This window comes from Protopterus annectens, chromosome 8.part0 (assembly GCF_019279795.1).
Source record: "Protopterus annectens isolate FY-2018-M chromosome 8.part0, PAN1.0, whole genome shotgun sequence".
Taxonomy (NCBI): domain Eukaryota; kingdom Metazoa; phylum Chordata; order Ceratodontiformes; family Protopteridae; genus Protopterus; species Protopterus annectens.
In genome coordinates, this window is record NC_056741.1 from 1,897,089,613 (window position 1) to 1,897,109,634 (window position 20,022).

Here is a 20,022-nt window from a genome sequence, read left to right on the forward strand (position 1 = left end):
CTATAGATAATGCTTTATCAATCTTTGGGGTCAAATCAACTAACTAGAGGATCCAAGTGGTCTTTTGAAACTTTGGGGATTTATGTGGTATATACACCTGACTTGAGAGAGGGCAAATGAACATATAATATAATTTTCTATATCAACGTTGGATGTTCTATTTTTGATGCATGGTTATACATTTTTTGAATTAATTTTTACCCGCATACATGTGGGAGAGTGTCATAGTCAAAAAAATTTTTCTGAGTACAACCGGGCCCGAAACTCCTTGTTATTAGTTGATATACAGTTAATACATTTCAAATATAACTGGCATTTGTTATGTTTTTTTTGTTTGGTGGAATCAATAATTTATTGCTTCAAGATATTGATTGGATAGCGGCTGCAAGCCAAATTTATATGAATAATATCAAATATTGGCTGAGACGTAGGTCGGCCATAGCCAACCTAAGGCAAGCTAACATCAGTTGATATTATATTGGTTGAGATGTAAGTCGGCCAATAAACTTGCCTTTTCTCTTTGATATATTGGCACTTTGGATATTGTGGGTCCAACAGATGGCTATATCATAGTCAACAGCAGTTGACACGAAGGTCGGCTGCCCTATAAGTGATACAATTGAGATGCAGTTATGCTTTTCTTTTTCTTTTTTCGTACACAAATAATTTTGAGACTTTCTTTGGGGTTTGGGTCTGGTTTTTGATGCACTCAAATCTAATAATATAATCATGGTTCAAATATAGACATCTAGTCTTTTTTTTGGGGCCTTTATTTGAATAAGTCTTATGTTCATGCACCCCCATCTCAAGTTTATTGATACATAGTTCACAGGATGTCCTTGATGTTGTAACTCTTTATTGGATTTATAACTGTTTATAGATATATTTATCTGCATTGCCCTTTAAGTCCTACAGAAATTGCCATTATGACAGACAAAATGGATCTAAAAGGTATTTTACAAGGCTTATCTGCAGATAAGGATAATTTGGAAGCCTTTGGTTTAAATTTATCAGGTTCTGGGGACCCGAACACTAATAAAGGGGATACTAAACATGCTTGTGGCATATTGTTCCAAAAAATTACGAGAAACATGAGAACTTTAAGAGCCAATATATGGCACTTGAAGCTGTTCAAAGCATACAAGTTAAAAAATATCACTCCTCGGGGACTAAGAATTCGTATTCAGCCTTTAGTAGGCTTGATTGATGAACAACTGTCCAAAGATTGGGCACAAACCCAACATGATGCTTCCATGCTATTTGTGGATACTCTTATTCTATACTATGAACGCATAATAGAATCACAGACTACAGAAGTTTACAATAATATCTACCAGTTGGGAGGGTGGCCTAATGGTTAAGGTGTTTGCCTTACAAACACAAGGTGCAGGGTTTGAGTCTCACAAGGGATAATTGGCTAGGCTTAAAATGGCTCACAAGTTAGCTTAGTACTAACCTATGAACCTATAACTGCTTAGAGGCCCAGGCCTTTGAGCTGGAGGATTTCTATCATAATTACGTAACAGAATTGGCCAAAGATCTAGCCACTTTAGAAACACAATTAATTAAACAGAAAACACAAAAATTCCAACGTGATCTGACTGATTACGACAAAGACAAACCCTTTGTCACTCAGAAAAATGTCAGATTTTTTGACTCAAATAGCAAAGTAAATAGGAAAAAGAGGCCTAGGTCAATATTGAAGAAAAACATTCAGTCTACTAGTGGCTTTACAGATGATGACACATCCTCTGCCACAGATTATGACTGCCCTTCCAACCAGGGGTCCCCAGTGGCGAAACGGAAACCATCCACAGACCCTTTAGACCCAGAACACGTAGGGGGGCAGGAAACACAGGGGAAGGCACATACAGTCTGCAACAGCTATTACAAAAGATAGTGAGTCAATAACGAATGTGCACAACATATCCTCTTTTGAATTGTCACCTGTTCACAATAAACTTTTAAATAAGGGTCTAAATTTTGTGCCGACATCTTTTGTTCCCGAACACATACTGGTCAATGAACTTAATGATTTTTGTCGATTGATTAACTTGAAAATATTTTTTGCAGATTCTGATAACTCTCAAAGATCCACTGGGTTCCAGTTTGGGAGATCGAATTTCCAACCACCTATGGACAAGCATGTGGCCATATTTAAAGAATGTGTGACTAAAGATCTGCATTTCTCCCCGGGATATCAACTTACTAGACATAACTTAACCCTACAAGAACAACAAGCGTTAAGGGAACTTAGTTCCAATCATAATATAGTTATTATACCAGCTGATAAGGGGGGAGGTATTGTAATTATGGATCGGGTAATGTATATATCTGAAGCTAATAAACAATTATCAGATGCCAGGTTTTATATACACATGGTGGTGGACCCGACACCTAATTTCAAAACACACATTGATTCTTTTTTAGATATGGCCACACAGGAAGGTATTATTGACCAACAAACATGCAAACAACTCAGAGTTTCTGATCCTATTCCACAATATCTATATCTGCTTCCTAAAATTCATAAACATCCGACTTGTCCACCTGGCAGACCAATTGTTTCAGGAAGAGGTTCTCTTACCGAATCTTTATCTGCATTTCTTACTCACTATCTCAAACCACTATTACCAATGGTCAGATCCAGGTTAAAAGATACTACAGAATTTCTAAATATCATTCAAGATACACAGTTGGAATTGGATTAGTGGTTATGTACTTTGGACGTTACCTCCCTCTGTACCAGCATACCCCATGATGCTGGTATCTCAGCTATAGCATTTTGGTTGGATCGATCCCAACTTTACACCACTGGATTCAATACCTTTCTAATAAAACTGACTCAATATGTGTTGACCAAGAACATCTTTTAATTTGAGGGGCAAGTGGGGGCACAGCAATGGGAGCATCGTTTGCTCCAATATATGCGGACCTTTTTATGGGTTTTTTTGAACAACAATTCATATACGATCCTCATAACAACAATTTCATGGCAGAATTAGACATTTGGAGAAGATATCTAGATGATTGTTGGATGGTGTGGCGGGGTGACTCGGTTTGGCCCAGGAGTTTGTCAAATATTTAAATAACAACACATGGGGTATCCAGTTTACTTTAACTATGCAATATTAAGAAATCATCTTTTTGGATGTACTGGTATCCCGACAAACTGACCATACTTTGGCCACCCGTGTCCACAGAAAATTTCCACAATACAACACACTCTTGCATGCATCCAGTCATCATCCCCGCCACATCATCAACAACATTCCCAAATCTCAATTTATACGTATGAAACGTATTTGTTCTTCTAAAAAAATCCCATTCTGAATGTGAACAAGACCTTAGTGACAGATTGATTAATAGAGGATATAACAGATTTCGGATCAGTCAAACCATTAATGAGGTCAAATATATGCCCCGATCACAACTTTTACAATACAAACATTTACAATGGGTATCTAATACTTTTACAACTCAACCCGTTAGATTTGTGACTACATTTGGTAGTAATTCATCGTCATTTAGAGATATTATAAATAACCATTGGGGAATTTTGCGGGCACATGAACATTTGAATGACATACTACCAGAAAGATGTGCCTTTTCTTACCAGAGGGGTTGAACGATAAACTCCTATTTCACACACTATAAGAGATTTAATCCGCCTACACCTAGACAGACCACTCTATTTGGTGACCCGTTGATAGGCTGTTTTCCCTGTGGTCACTGCAGTGCATGCAGGTGTATGTCTAAGACGACGGAATTCACCAGCTCCAACACCTCTTGGGTATTTCAGATAAGAATTTTTGGTAACTGCAGTACCGATTGGGTGGTATATTTAGCCACCTGCACATGTTTTTCTTTTTATGTTGGCCAAACCTCCAGACCACTAAGACATCGAATAAGTGAACACCTTAGTGCAATCAGAACTCAGAAAATCACTAATGCTTTATATAAACATACCATGACTCATAAAACAGCACAATTTAAATTTACCATCATTGACAAAAATCCAGATGCAAAGAATATCTAAAGCAGGCTGGCATGACAGATTAAATAACATGGAATCCTCATGGATCACCAGGTTAGGTGCTTTATTCAAACCTGGATTAAATGAAAACAATTAGTTAATCATTGCTAGCTGCTGACTTTCTACTTTATGTCTTCTGAATTTGGACTTCACTAGTTTTTTGTCATGGAGTTTATGCTTTATATTTATAAAAACAAGATGGTCCTTATTTCTTTTTATATATAAAATATTTTTAAATACTTTTCATATATTTTTTCAACATTATTATTTTTTGAGTATGCACTTAAATATTGGATTTAGGTGCATACACCTTTAAGCTCTTAAGTATATAAGGAGTACCAGGATGTACCATTCAAACTTTTTGTTTGCACTGATGAAGGCTGGACTTATAGCCGAAACCGGTTTGCAGTTGTTACTTTTTTGTTTTATGATGCCACAATAAAAATATTTTGGCTTGCCTTTCCTTTGTGCTGGCTCGGTTTGTGGTATTTGGATTCTCTGGGGAAATGGCCTCAACAGTGTCAGGAGCCTTCCACGCAAGCTGCATGACAAGCCGGACCAGTTCGTCGGCAGGTGAAGTAACCCAGGAGGTAGGGGGCCGGGCACGAAAAGCCTGCAGGAACACAGACTCTTCAGAGGTTGGGTTTGAGCACTGCCAGTCACCTCTCTGTTTAAAAATTTCAAAAATATCACCAAAGGATACCTCAGAGGGTGAGCAAGGGGACCCTTCCTCATCATCAAAGTCTGTGCCTTCAGTAAGGGATTCCTCTGTGGAGTCCATGTGCTTCCTCTTGCACTAGCTGTTTTGATGAACTTCCTCAGAGGGAGAAGCTGGGGAAGACAGCGCAAAAGGAGTTTCCTGTGGGAGTATATCCTGAGGCCCTTGCGCCTGGTGTCCGCCAGGAGCGACTTGTGTACATTGCAGTCCATAGTAGGGTGAGGAAAGGGATAGCACAGGATCACCAGCTAACGCCATAGTGTTCTCCATTAGCTGGAAGGCCAGTCCACCTGAAGAGGGGTGAGTGTCCAAGACAGTGGTCACTCGTCTCCTAAGCGACTTAGTCTGCCGACACGGAGTCCCTGGAAACACCAAATTACGTACGCCACAACTGACATCCTGGGTCATAGCAAAACTCTCCTGCCATGAAGGCAACTGAGGCTCCTTAGTGAGGTCCATAAAGGGAACCGTAGAGGAGGAAGACTGTGCTATATCAAGGGGCTTCAAAGGCAATGAAGGAGGAGAATAAGTAGGGTTCTTTGGTAAAGGGTGATCACCTCCCAAGGAAGGATAGATCCTGGGGGACGGGATACCTCTGGCCAAAAGCACTTGATCCACAAGACGCAACACGTTGTGTTCAGAGAGGCTTCTAGTGGATTTCACGGACATGGCTGAGGGGGAGTCAGGTCATTTCAAAGATGGAGCAAGCTCGGTGCCCACCTCACAGGTCTGCACTGAAAACAACCGGGCTGTAAAGGACTGAACTACAGGTGACTGCACCGAGGAAATCATTGGTGCCAAAGTCATGGTCTGCACCAACGATAAGGTCGGTGCCGAAGTGGTTGTCGATGCTAAGGCTGGAACCGAAAATATCGGTACCGATAACTGAATTGTTGGTGCTGAGAGGGTAGTCGGTGCCGGGTAAGTTGTCGGAGCAGAAAGGGCAATGGATGTCAAAAAATTCATCAACGTCGTAACAGTCTGCATCGACTGGACAGTCGGTGCTGGTAAAGAAGTCTGTACTGAGGAGCCCCTTGGTACCGATACGGTAAAGGGCATGCTAGTCGGTGCAGAAGTCACAGGTGGTGCAGATGGCCTCGGTGCCAAAGGTCTGGGTACCGAAAGTGCTGGAGCCAAAGAAGTCAAATCCGAAGTGGAAAGCTTAGCTTTCTTGAGTCTCAGTTCGTGGGAGTCCCCAGCAGGGGACGAAGGGAAAGACTTGGCCTTTATATATTCATCACTCTTTTTCTTATGGGATCTTGGAGGGGTTGAAGCCTGCAACCCAGAAATAGCCTCTGAAAAAGGAGATTTAAGTAGCCCCTTCAATATCAATTTATTTGTTCTCTCAGTCAACGTCCCATTAGAGAAATTCTTACAAATCCCGCAGGGTGGGTCAACTGTTAAATGAGGCACACCCAAGCAATAGACACACAGGGAATGTGCATCTGAAGTAGGCAATTTATGGCCACAATCTGAACATCTTTTAAATCCTAGACTACCTTTTTTATCTGCCATGTTAGAAAGAAAGAAGGAAAACCAGAAAAACTACCAGCAATGGTACAAGAATTACCCGAAGGTAAGAAGGAAAGGGGGTTTAACAACGATGGTAAAAAGAAATTACCTTGTGGTAAAGAGGAGGAAAGGAATTGAAAAGATTCAAGAAAGGATAGTCACTAAATGCGATAAGGTAATAACTTTTCTGTGAGAAAAGGTTGTTTTAGAATTTAGTATGATGAAAAATATTGTACTTGGCTCAAGAGAAGTAGCTTGACACGACCGAATGGCGACACGGCAAACGAAATCTGAGGTAACAGGGAGAGAGGAATTTTGGATAAGAGTTTTAGCTCAAGAATTTGTAGCTGACGCGAGCTTGGAAGCTGGCCGGCTCAGTTGCGAGGAATGAACGAGGATTAACAATATCAGATATTCTGTTACAAAGTTAGACAATCTGGACTAAAAATGTATATCACTTTATAGTGAATCCTGCCAGAGTAAATAATGCCGCCATTTTACTGTGTGTGTTTTGAACATCTTGAAGTTTTGTCAATGCAACTGCTTCACAAATTGAAATTAAAAAAAATAGAACCTCACTGGGTGAGCAAGCAAATAAACAGTTTCTGATGGCTCATCCTTTTCAATCTTCTTTCATGTTCAAGACTTTTCTTTCATAGACCATCTGTGACAAAAATGTCAGGAACTTGGCAACAGAAAACAGAACATTAATAGAAGCTACAGTCATCAGCTTTTGGTGAAGTATGTACCACTCCCGTTCACATCTACTACTCAAATCAAGAAATGTAAACAAAGCAAGGACATCAACAATTCATATCTCTCAGCTGTCCAGATTTTTGCAGAATCTCCAGATTTTTGCCTCATATTTTTGGTCTGCTCCTCATAAAATTTGTGATTTTCTGGCAAATCATTGGGATGATCTGAGGACTGAAGTCACTAAATAATGATATACATTTGTGTTTCAGATTTCATATCCTTCAGAAAAACACATGCTAAGACAAATCCTGATATTTTAGCAATTTTCTAAGTTTATAAGAGCAATATTTAAACTCTGTCCCTATTTTTGAGCCTTTGTCCCCCCATTGTGTCAGGTTTTGTCAGGCTTTGTCCAGATTGTTTGCAGTAACAGGTTGAGAGGTATGATCAGTATACTTAGAAGTCACATGTTCAGCACAAAGCAAAATGATTATGGGACATTTTAAGTCAGAGTCCAGTACAGAAAGCTTGGTTGTATAGTTCTGGGTGTCCATCTTTGGGTAAAGTAACATTTTGAAAACTATACTAAGCTTACCTACCTTTATTTTGTAGAGAACTCCTAATGCATATCTGCTGAAGAAGTCTCAGTCACTCCTAATGTTTAGTTTTCTGTACTGATTTACTTATGGATTTGTCTAGTAATTTTTTTCCTGTGGCTTTTTCTTTTTCTTTTCAGTCATATATCTATTGTTAAAAATGCATATTGTGCATGTTTAAGACCCGATTTCATCTGGCTCTACCAATATGACCTTTCTGTAGCTTGGCTGCTTGGCATTATGGAAGATGATACATTATTGTATTCAGATATTCTACATTACAAACTATTGTTGGTAGCTCTAAGAATCCAGAAGAATCACACTGTCTCTTTAACACGTGCATTGTGTTAATTACCTGTAGCATCTTGCAACTTCTTTACATAATAGCAGTCCTGCCATGGCAAAAAGGATGCAGACTCAGCTGCAGGCATTGATGCAGTATGCAGCCTTGCATAATGCAAGATAAAAGTACATGGGATGGGATCAATGTGACATTTTCCCTTAGCCTAGTTTACCCCCTCAGCATATCTGGGGAATTCTGTTATGTTCTAAATATGGGCTGCTTTTTTCTGTGTTATCTGGGTACTGTTTGAATATGTTAACATTTTATATATATATATATATATATATATATATATATATATATTTTTTTTTATTTATTTTTTAATTTTGCTATATTTGCTGGGGAAGGCCATCTGGGTTTAGCTAAACCCCCTTTCAGCAGAGACCTATGGAGAAAAGCTCCTAGGATTTTTTTACAAAAATTATCAATATTGCACGTAGAATAACAGTGTTCAAACAGTACACGGGTATTTACAGACAACATGATATTTTAAACAATGTGCATGCATTTTCAGAATACATGAATATTTAAGCAGTATATTTATATTTACAATGCATATCACAATTTATATAGTATCATCTGTGTTATACACAAGGTGACCTTATATGCCTAGCTCAGAAGTAGCTTAGGGTTTTTTCCCATTTGGTAGTATAGTAGGGTGATAAAATAAATAGCATTTGTATTGTAATAAACCATGAATTTTTGGTAAAAAAAGTAATGGCAGGACTCTTATAAGAATTATTTCAATTGCTAGTATGTATAGCCCCAGTCTTTTAAGAAAGGGAGACAACAAGATAAGAAGTGTTATGGTTCTGCATGATGCATTCAAGAGAGATTTAATGAAAAAAAGAGAGAATAGTGAGTGGAGGAAAGGAAATAAAGCAGTAAATGTATTTCTGTCCTCTCCAACTGTAATGACACACTTTAATTCACTTTAGTCTACAAGTGTCGATAAAAATAAGTTACTTGTCACTAAATGTATATTACATGTCATGAAATATATAACATTAAATATGCATTAACATACAAGTTTGCTAATATCCTCAAAACAGGATGCTTACTTGCATTCTAACACATTAGGTATTCAGGGAAACCATTCACATCAAAACGTGCTTTTCTCAAGAAACAACTACAACTTAGAGTAAAATTCTAAAGCTGGTTTTACAGTAAAATAAATAAAATGCATTTAAGAAATTTAGTTATAGAAATGCTTAATAAAATATCATGATAATTCTGAAAAAAGAGAGATGTTATGATGCATGCATAGAATCAGTGTGCACAAAGAGAGACACACACACACACACACACACACACACACACACACACACACACACAAACATACACAAAGGTCCTGCCTGATTCCTAAATATGGAATGGTGCATTTTCAAAATGGTTATGAGAGACCACTGCACACAGGCAGAGCACTGCTATGCCTATAAATCAGTTTACATGAAAAAGTAATTGCATCCAAGAAAATACAGGACAATGGTCCAGGCCTGAAATCCTGCTGCATGTTATGTTGAACTGACAAGGCTACATGAATGACCCCCAGAGACATGTCACAACCACCAAGAACACATCTTTTGACTGGCCACATGTGATGACTAGCCACGTGTGTTACAACACATTTATTTACTTGTGTTGATGAGTTTAGCCCCATAATACCTTCTGGCCCATACTCTGGTCAGGACACTGGGAAAAAAATCCATTCTGTATAATTCGTAATCAGATATGGACTCCAAAATAATAACCACTGACAAGATTATTCGGTCAGATTGCATTCGTTACCCGAAGCATCTACTTCTTTACTTTTCTCTGAATTATTGTCATTGAGACTGTTTTGTTGAATTTTTGTTTTCATACTTCCTTCTTTCTCTCTTATGTCTTCAGATTTTTTTTTCATGATTGTTCTTTGGCAAATTGTATTAATTCTGTAGTGCTGCTGTTGTGTGGATTTCTGTTCCAAATAGCATGACAGATGATAAACAGAAGGCTAAGACAACAAAGAGTGTCAATAAGGATTTAATTATTATAACCGGATAGCAGTGGCTTGCCATTTTGGAAACTGAAGCCCTAGAGAGCTCTCAGTTTGTTGTGAAAGAATTCATTTTATTTTATTTATTTAACAGTTATATCCATTGTACATAACTTCATCTTTTTAGAGATGGCCTGGAGCACTCAAAGTCATATGGCAGGCAAAAGGAGATGGAGAGAGTCAAACCAAGGACTACAACATGAAGCTCTTTTGCAGCTCATAGTCTTAATCTTCTGTGATCAGATTGAAGTCCATTATAGTGCTTATTACAAAACACTAACAAAAACAAGAAATCACGCAACATATCACCGGATGAAAAACAGGTACATTTTACATAAAATATGTAATAAATCTACAAATTAATTACTTCAAAGATAGTGTGAAACAGGGCAGAACAAATACCATGTCTAAAGACAATAAAAGATGTAATAAAAGATAATAAACATCCATAAAATTAGCCAGTTCTTATTCTAATAACCAAGTTATTCCCAATAACCAAAGGTCATATTAACTATAGCAACAAATATGAGCACATGATATTTAAATAACTGCCATCATCTGAAAAGTCCAAGTTACCAAAACGCAAAGTCCAAATTATTATTAATAAAAAACACAAAGCACTTATTCTGTGATGAACATCAAAAGGTGAACTAGACAAAACTCCTCAACTTTTCAAAAGGGAAACAAAATCTCAAAAAAACAGGTCATTAGCGAAAACTCAAACAAATTCTCACCTGAATCTTACAAGCAGTACTTCTCCCATGTAGTCATTCCAGCAAAGTGACATCAATGAGCAATGGTCCAATGTCTCCAAATGCTACAAACTTCCAGTAGTGGTATCTCTTACTCTCAAGCCAATGGTTTGATACCAGGAGAACTTCAAAGCCTCTGATTACTACAACCTTGTATCAACAGTGTCCCCTTGCATTTCTACAACAGCTGGACACCAGGAGTAATCGAAATGATAACTTAGTACTCCAAAACCCTCCAAACAAATGTAACATCATCAGTGGAAGGAAGGCCATTATACACAATGACAGCCAAATCAACAGAAATTTCAAAATATTTAACTGAACAGCCTAAAAGGACAACAGTGATCAATGCTCTGGTAGCTATCTGCTGCAAAATACTAAGTACTACAGCTCATGAATCATTATAGAGTGCTGTTCTGGAATTAATTCAAGATTATGCCCCCCCCCCTTAGATCATGTATTTATGAGCTTTCATGAGAACTGCTTTGAACTAGTTATTACTGTGTTCTCTAGTGTTTCAACAGCAAAGGGTAAATCTACAACAGATATTTTCTGTAGCTGAGATTCATGTCAAACTGATATCTTGGCAGTATAGTACCAAAAAGAATAATCAACGAAATTAAGTAAGATACAATTCAAAATAGGAGTGATATCTCTGAAGCAGTACAATTTCCTCTTGTGTTTCAGATGTTTGTGGTCTGTAGGGTTTGTGGTCTGTAGGGGATCCCATGTATTATTTGGAAACCCATTCATCAGATAGGTGTTCAGACTGAGCAAGTACATATAATGATGCATTTTCAAACTAAGACCATTGCTGACTTGAATTTAAAAAGGATACCTTAAAAAACTGCACAATGAGTCACAACAATGCAAATTCAAGACAATCCAGAAACAATTGGCCATGTGACTTATTTCTAAATAAAAGATGAAGTATTTATATTCAAAAATGCAATGTTCTTCTGCAGGAAGAAGACATTATTAATGAATTGAACAACGCATGCTATATGAAGGCTACATTTCAGAAAACTGAAAATAGGACTGTGAACTAAGAGGAGATTAGTATACAGAGGACAACAAGTTACAGTATATTCATAATCAATTCCATGTTTGCAGTTGTAGACATCTGCTTTTGTAGGTCAGCCAGTAAATAATGTTAATGGTTTGTGAGGAAACAGAACAAATAAAACCATACATCAACAAAATTTTGATTAAATTATGGAAACACAAGATGTACTGAAGAACAGAGTCTTAAAACTGTGCAAGATGTCAAAAATCAAGCCATTCCTGGAAGGAACTCGCTGAGAATAATGAAAGAGTTGAAGTTGGCAGTATGGAAGATGGGGTATATGAAAGTGATGGCTTTACTGAGGTTAAGGAAAATAATAAAAAAAATAATATGGAACCGCATAAGGATATTGGAATTACAAGTCTTATCTACTTATAAAAAACAGGAAGTTTAATTTGAAAGAATAAGTGAAACTGGCGAGAAGAAGAAGAATGAACAGAATGAGTAAGAAAGAAAGAAGTACGGATACAGGACAAGCGTTATTTATTTATTTAAACATTTGTTGACCGGGAAAGTCTGACTAGGACAGACCCTAAATTCAGTGGAGGTCCAGGGAGAAATGCTCCAGGCACATGTCTTTGGACATAAAGATATTAATTGTCATAGTTAATAATATCAAACTCTTCAGGTGTAGACTTGGTTTAAGACAAAATACAGATGCATATTTCTGTGAGCCATCAGAACCATTTCAGACATGGAAAGGAATAGAACTGAATTATTTTAGGGGAGTAACAATTTTTGGTCCTTTTGGGGTGCTGGGTGTTCATCAGTGGTAATTAAAAAACTTTACAAGAAACCTTTTTAAAAAGTCAAATCCATCCAATAAGGTGATCTGTTGTGCATCTGGTAACAAAAATGCATTTTATTTAATTGTTACGAATCTATAAAACCTAAAAAAAAAGCAGATGTTACATAATTCAGCCCTCTGGAGAAACATGTCATATGTGGTAGAGTCTAACTGTGACCAAACTGGAGAAAAGCTTAGGAAATGAAGGACAACTGATGAAACTGATATTAGGCTAGTAAACGCATAACAGAAACACAAATTATTATTAGGAACAGCAGAAACTATATAATTTTAAAAGTTATTAGTAAGCCAGGACAGGTTTTGTTTTTGGCAGAAAAGCAGTAAGAGAATATATGACTAAATTTAACTGGGCGGTTCCTTTTCAGACCACAATTTTTGAGTAAGGTAATGTGTCAATAGTATAAAGGCTCAGGTACATTTAAACTGGATGTAAAAGTTTTAGTAGGATCATACATTTCCAGAATGTGAAGGGAGCTGTTATATACAGACTGGGTAAAGTATTGGGTTTCTTTAAAACAAAAGTTGATTACATAATGCAACTTGAGGTATGAAAATTTCAACAGACAGAGCAAGCCTATCAATACTGTGGCAATAGATGTGAGTGTCCACACAGAAAACATAGAGCCTAAAACTATTTCAAGACAGGTATGTGACGATAATGAAAATAAATTAGAAGACTGGCACTGAAAGCAGATGATTTTAATGTAAGAATGAAGACAAGAGACTCCCTGTTCTCACTACTAGTAAGAAAAAAGAAACACAGCGATTTCTTTTAGAGATAAAGTGCAAAAGAACAGTGTCGGAGTTAAAGAATTAATGGCCTTGGCTATGCATATTATTATCTTGTAGAGGGCTGGGAGCTTAATAAACTGAAAAGGGTTTATAATAAAAGATGTAAAAAGAGAGCAGGTAAGGATGCAGATGTGAATGAATGAACTGTTAGGCTTCTGTAGAAAAAATATGAAATAAATGGAGGCCTGTTCAACATTCAGATAGTGATAATAAAATTTTAGGAAATTACTGCAAATCAGACTAAACATATGGATAGGAACTTGATACAAGAGGAGATGAGAGGGATATCACCAGGACAAGCTGTAAGAACAATGTTATGGTGTATAAAAGAATTTGTTAAAGGTTAGTAAGAAGGATGACTACATTATTATTTACAATGTTTAAATGCAAACTGTGTGTATGAACATATAACCTGTAAAAGTATACCAAAAATGGTAGAAGTGGTTGGCTTTGGTATGAGATGTTGTAACTGTTTTATGGATGTTTGTAACAATTATTGAATTAGAATCATACCTCTTCATCTGCAAACACTGAAAAGAGGAACAAAGTCCCACAAAAAGTAGAACATTCAACTAAAACTCTGGACACATAATGTACATATGTTATTATTTGTTTGCTGTTTAAAACTACTTACTGTCTTATTTTCTTCTCTGTTGTACATACTGTTTACTCGACTTACTTCTTCTGATTTGTATTTATTGTCCCATATTTTAATTTTAACCTATTACAGTATATTTAATCTTCTTCATTTTTGTATTATCTGTTAATGTCTGGCAATTGACACACAGGGTTAAGACTATAGGTCCTGTTGTACAGGGTTTGGGTCCTGCAGCCCTCATTTGCCTGCTGTGTAACCTTGAGCAGGTCACTTAACAGACATTGCTCCTGTGTTGCCCCTGGAAAGGAACTGTATGCTCACTGGACCTACCTGCTTAACAAATGGGTGTTATTATTATATAATTTCAGTAGCTCAGCAGGTAGCACAATGCCGTTGGGGGCTACAAGATCATAAGGTTTTGGTTCTATCCCCACACCAAGTAGTTGGGTAAATAAATAAACACATTCAGTATTTCACCCGGTTGTCTGAAATTGCTCAGTTGTTATCGGTACACTACCCTAATTAAAAAAAAAAAAAGATATGTATGTATACATATATATATATATATATATATATATATATATATATATATGGATCTAAGACGTTTGAATCCATAACCACCGAACACACTTTAACGAAAGCGCTTTCATCGAAAAAGCGCTTTTGTTAAAACGTGTTAATAAAAAAAAACACTATATTTACGTTTCTGTGCCCCCTACACTCCCCCTACTTTAATATTCTCCCTCTGAGACCACACTACAGTGGGGAAAAGGGAATTTTCCCTTATCCACACCATAGTACGGCCATGGCAACAGGCATACTTACGCGAAAGTGCTTCTTTGGTGAAAAGCACTTTCACGCAAGTATGCTCACCCTAAATGGATTCGGACGTTTGATCTTTCGATCAAACGTCCTAAATCCAAATATATATATATATATATTTATATGTGTGTGTGTGTGTGTGTGTGTGTGTGTGTGTGTGTGTGTGTGTGTGTGTGTGTGTGTGTCTATATATGGGTCTACTTCACATCATCTAAAAATGCATTAACCCATTTGACTTTCATTTCACCAAGACCAAATCACCTAATTTTCAAAATACTGAAAACTCATTTGACTGAATCTCATTTCACTGAATTGTAAGCCATAGACATGATGTCCAGCAGTAGTGGCAGCATGTAGAGTACTGTACAGCAAGTAAAAGGTATATGCCCTTTTCCCCACTGTAGTGCAATCATAGAGTTAGTATTTATAGTTGGAGTGTGTGGGAGGCACAGCCCCCCACACTGGGTGGGGGTGTAGCCCCACTTAGTTTGGTTTTATATTGTGCGATTTCTGTTAAGAGGGTAAATAAGTAGTTTTTAAGTTCTGGAAAGAGGTAGTTATTAGTGTTGTGAGTATGTTTGTCTATGGTTTAACGTTTAGTCTTTTGAAAATTAGCATTGTAAGCTTTCGGTGAAATGAGGTTTTAGGTTATGTGAAGTAGACCCATATATATATATATATATATATATATATATATATACATATATATATATATATATATATATATACACACACACACACACACACACACACACACACACACACACACACACACACACACACACACATAGGTTTACTATCAAAGCATTGAACATCACAATGTAAACCAGTCAAAAATGCGGTTTAAATGTTCAGTGTGCTGCATATTAATTAGCTGACAATGCTGAATCGAAATACTGACCATTTCAAATTTTGCAGTTTGCAATATCAGCCAGCATATACTTACCTGCCACAACTTACTTGCTTGCTTTCTAGCAGTACATGAATGCAGTTCAGTACTGCACAATGATAGAATTCACATTTTTTCAGGGGGCCACCTGCACCCCTCTGAGGGGGGCTGTACCCCCCACACCCCCTGCAAACTATATATACCAACTCCAAGATCACACTACAGTGAGGAAAAGGATAAATTTCCTGATCCACACTGTACCGTGATCTTGATTTGTAACATCAATCACATATCAGAGAATGCACAGTGGCATTCGCTGCAACAGACACATAGAGAATTGAAGGTCGGCAATATGGGAATCAGTCAACTGATGTTTGACATTCCCGTGTTCGCCAAATCTTCATTCTTCATTTTGTTAGTAAACCACACACACACACACACACACACACACACACACACACACACACACACACACACACACACATATATATATACATATATACATACACACACACACACACACACACACACACACACACACACACACACACACACACACATATAAATACAGGAACATGAATCAAGCACTTGATGTGGGGATAGAACCCACAACCTCCTGATCTTCCTGGCATCAAAGACAATAGTGTAATCTGCTAAGCCACTGACACCACCACTCTGGGAACGGCCAACTGAATTTTTACCTTAGGAAAAAATTTGCGGTTTTGGCCGTTCGCGGTTTTTACATTTTGGTGTTTAGGGGTCGATGATTACATATTCAAATAAGTGTCTCTTCGATTATGTAATATAGACCTGAAAATTAGAACCTCCAAATTAGATGTCATGGTTCTGTCTCATAAAAGTAATGCTTGAGCTCTGCAGGTGAGGGGGGAGCAGGGGAGGAGTTTACGATTCTTGGCTTGTTGTTTATTAGTAATATCAGAAAGGATTAGAAGATTAACCAGTGGTGTGTACCTTAGTTGCAGTACAGCAGGCATTTAAACTGACTTTGGTGGTGAAGTGAACAATGAGCCACAGGACAAAACTCTCAATTTACCAATTAATCTGTGGTCTCATCCTTACTTATTGTTATGAGCTTTGGTCAGTAATGAAAGGATGAGATCACAAGGGATATGAATGAGGTTCTTTGTAGAGCTGCTTTGTGTAAATCATAGTGATCACTATCCAGCTGAAAGTAAACTCACTGAGCTATAAAATTATATACTGGCAATAAGTTTACGTTCCAGAATAGAATAACAGCTGTTGAGATTCCAAAGTAAATCTAAACATGGCAGACTATGAAGACTACCTTAAATACACAAATCAAAGTGTTCTCAGCTTAGGTGATACCTTTCTGGAATGTTCCTTCCAATTAAAATTTACATACTGAAAATTGACAGGAAAATAATGCAATCCTCTAATGCCAGCTCAAACAGATACATTTTATAATGTTCTTATAATTCTGAGCAGATTTACACCAATCTCACATTTTCCTTTTACACAAATAATGCTATATTTATTACAGAACTTATAATAAAAGCAAGCACAAAATATAATGGCAAACTGTCTATGACTCTACTGCTTCTCCTAGGCAATGTTCCATAATATGTCTTTGTCTATTGCTACATACACATATCCATTGCAACATTCAGCTGTAGCATTGTGTTTTACAGAACACAAATTATTTCTTGTTTAACTTTTTCAGAAAGAATTGTAATAGAACAGAAGTATATATTCTGACTTAGCTTGCTCAGAAATAATATATTAATTAATTCTAAAATAGAAAATCCATTCTGACACTTATATTATTAGTATTTCTAATTATGTCATTAACTTATGAATTAAACTTTTATCTACTCAAGAAATTGGGTACAGGAGATGTGAGACAGAGATATATCAGATTGCCCAAAACCACTGGCTGGAACTACTTAAAAAATAAAAATAAAAACAGACTTTATTTTCTCTAGTGCCCCAGCAAAAGCCTTCAAACAGTACTAAAAAACATTGCCCATTGAGCTAATAAAATACATCCATCAATTACATAAAAAACAATAAAAACAAAAATCCAATTAAATAAGTACTTTCCAAATACAATCCAAATAAATGACAAACTGAGAAAATATGCCAAAACTACCAAACAAAATTTCACGGAACCCAGACTCTCCGCAAGTTGCTTAAATCACGACTCGTGGAAACATATAAAAACGTAAAAAAAATGTTTCTAAAACTTTTAATTTAAGTGCGTTAAAATAGTGATACACTTTTTATCAAGACCAATGTCTTAACTTCTTCAGAAACTTTGACAAACCATCATATTAATATTAATATCAAACTTGTATGATATCCCCTAATTAATTTAAGGTTTATGGAAAATTAGGTGGTTTAATAGATCATGTTATTTGAGATTATGAAATAAATATTCCTCTAGTGGAAGCTTGGATAATCTGGGTTCTATAGAATTTTGAGAGGTGCATTTATGGTACATTTATACATTATAGGTTAATGTTTCATTCTATTTAGTTCATTTTAATTCATCTTGATTTATTTTATTTCATTTTTATTTGATTCTATCCATATTTATACATTTTATGTTTATGTATTCTTAGTTTAATGCATTGCTAACTGTAAAGTGACGTTTAAGGCTTGTATTATTTTATAAGTGTTATATAAGTTTTTTAGAAGTGAATAAAAGTTTTTAAAAATTATGTCAACTTTGGTGGGTAAAGCACTAAAGTGAGGCATATGAAAACATATATATAATAGTAGTGGCGTAAAATCACTTGTTTATGTCAAATTTTAGTATACAACTTTAAGGACTTATTGGATTAATATGTGCTTGTTAACACTATGCTTTAAATAACAGTCCTTTGGTTTTGTCAAAGTTTCTGAAGAAGTTAAGACATTGGTCTTGATGAAAAGTGTATCGCTATTTTAACGCACTTAAATTAAAAGTTTTAGAAACATTTTTTTTATGTTTTTATATGTTTCCACGAGTCGTGATTTAAGCAACTTGCGGACAATCCAAATTAAGACCTGAAGGACATAGAGTATTAAATTTTAAAATAAAAATAGCCTAATTATACATGTTTTCTTTTATATGCAGTTTCTGAACAAAACCTCATAGGCATTTTTTCTAAAATTGTTGCCTCTAACTCACTGCAATCAGAATTGTAAAGATGTGCAAAGTGAAGTACAATAGGACTTTCATTTCTGACCTATTTAATATTTCTAATATGCTCCTGTAGCCTGATTTAAAATTTCCTTTTGCTCTCACCAGTGTAGATCAAATCACAAGAGCATTTAAGAGCATAAATAACTCTTTGAAGGCTTTTACCGAGGTGCTAGTGAAAATAAAGTCTGTTTTTCTTTTTATTTTTTTGAGTGGTTTCTGCCAGTGGTTTTGTGTTATTTTCCTTTTCACGTGGTTTTATATATATATATATATATATATATATATATATATATATATATATATCAGATTGCCATCTGATTATTTCAATTTCAAACTAGCACTGAAAAATAATTCAGTAAGATAGACAATAGCTGCAGGAAAAAGTAACACTAAGAAATGTACCTACATTTTTTTCTCTTTTTAAACACCTTTATTTTATGATCACTTATAACATAGACAAACTTACATTTATATAAAACTAATCAAACCCTATACAAACAGTATAATAACATCATATATATTGTTTATATCCTATAATCTATGCAGCATTACACAAATTAGACAATTCCTGCCTTCTCTTAAACCTCATTCCTCCACCAAACATTTTTCTGTATATATTGTTCCCACAGTTTCCATTTTTTCTATATAATTTACTCTTTCCCTTTTCTAAAGATTCCACTCTCTGTTCTTTTATCTCTGTTACAATATTCACTGCTTTAGATATAGTTGATTTAGATTTCCATTTTCTATTAATTGATTTTTTGGAAGCACCAGAATTAAACTTAATAAGGTCTTACTATGTCTTGGAAATTCTGATCCTGTATTCCAACTCAAAAAATTATTTCTTAAATTACAGTCATTTGCTTGCCCACTATTCCTCACAGAGTACTTGTAGGGAATTTTTTAAAAAATCTGCCAACTCATTATACTTTCAAAACATATGTTCCCAGTTATCTCTTTCTTCCCCATCACACCTCCAACATTTGCCATCTACCCGAGGAAGAATTCTTTGGAATCTACTTTGGGTATAAAAGTACCTATACAAAGACTTCCAGGCAAAAATTCTAAATCTTCTAGATTTTGCTGCATATTTGGAAGTCATATATAAATATGACCTCCCATTTTTGTGAACTGCATATCTAATCTCTTTTCCTAATATTTTCTGACCTCTTCAATTGATTCCTATAGTA

General features: G+C 36.1%; 1 protein-coding gene across 1 annotated transcript in view; it reads right to left on the reverse strand.

The window, feature by feature from the left end:
* The window catches only part of LOC122808581 (protein-glutamine gamma-glutamyltransferase 2-like), a 565,300-nt gene that overhangs the window by 522,942 nt on the left and 22,336 nt on the right, over positions 1-20,022 (reverse strand). The window lies entirely within an intron of this gene.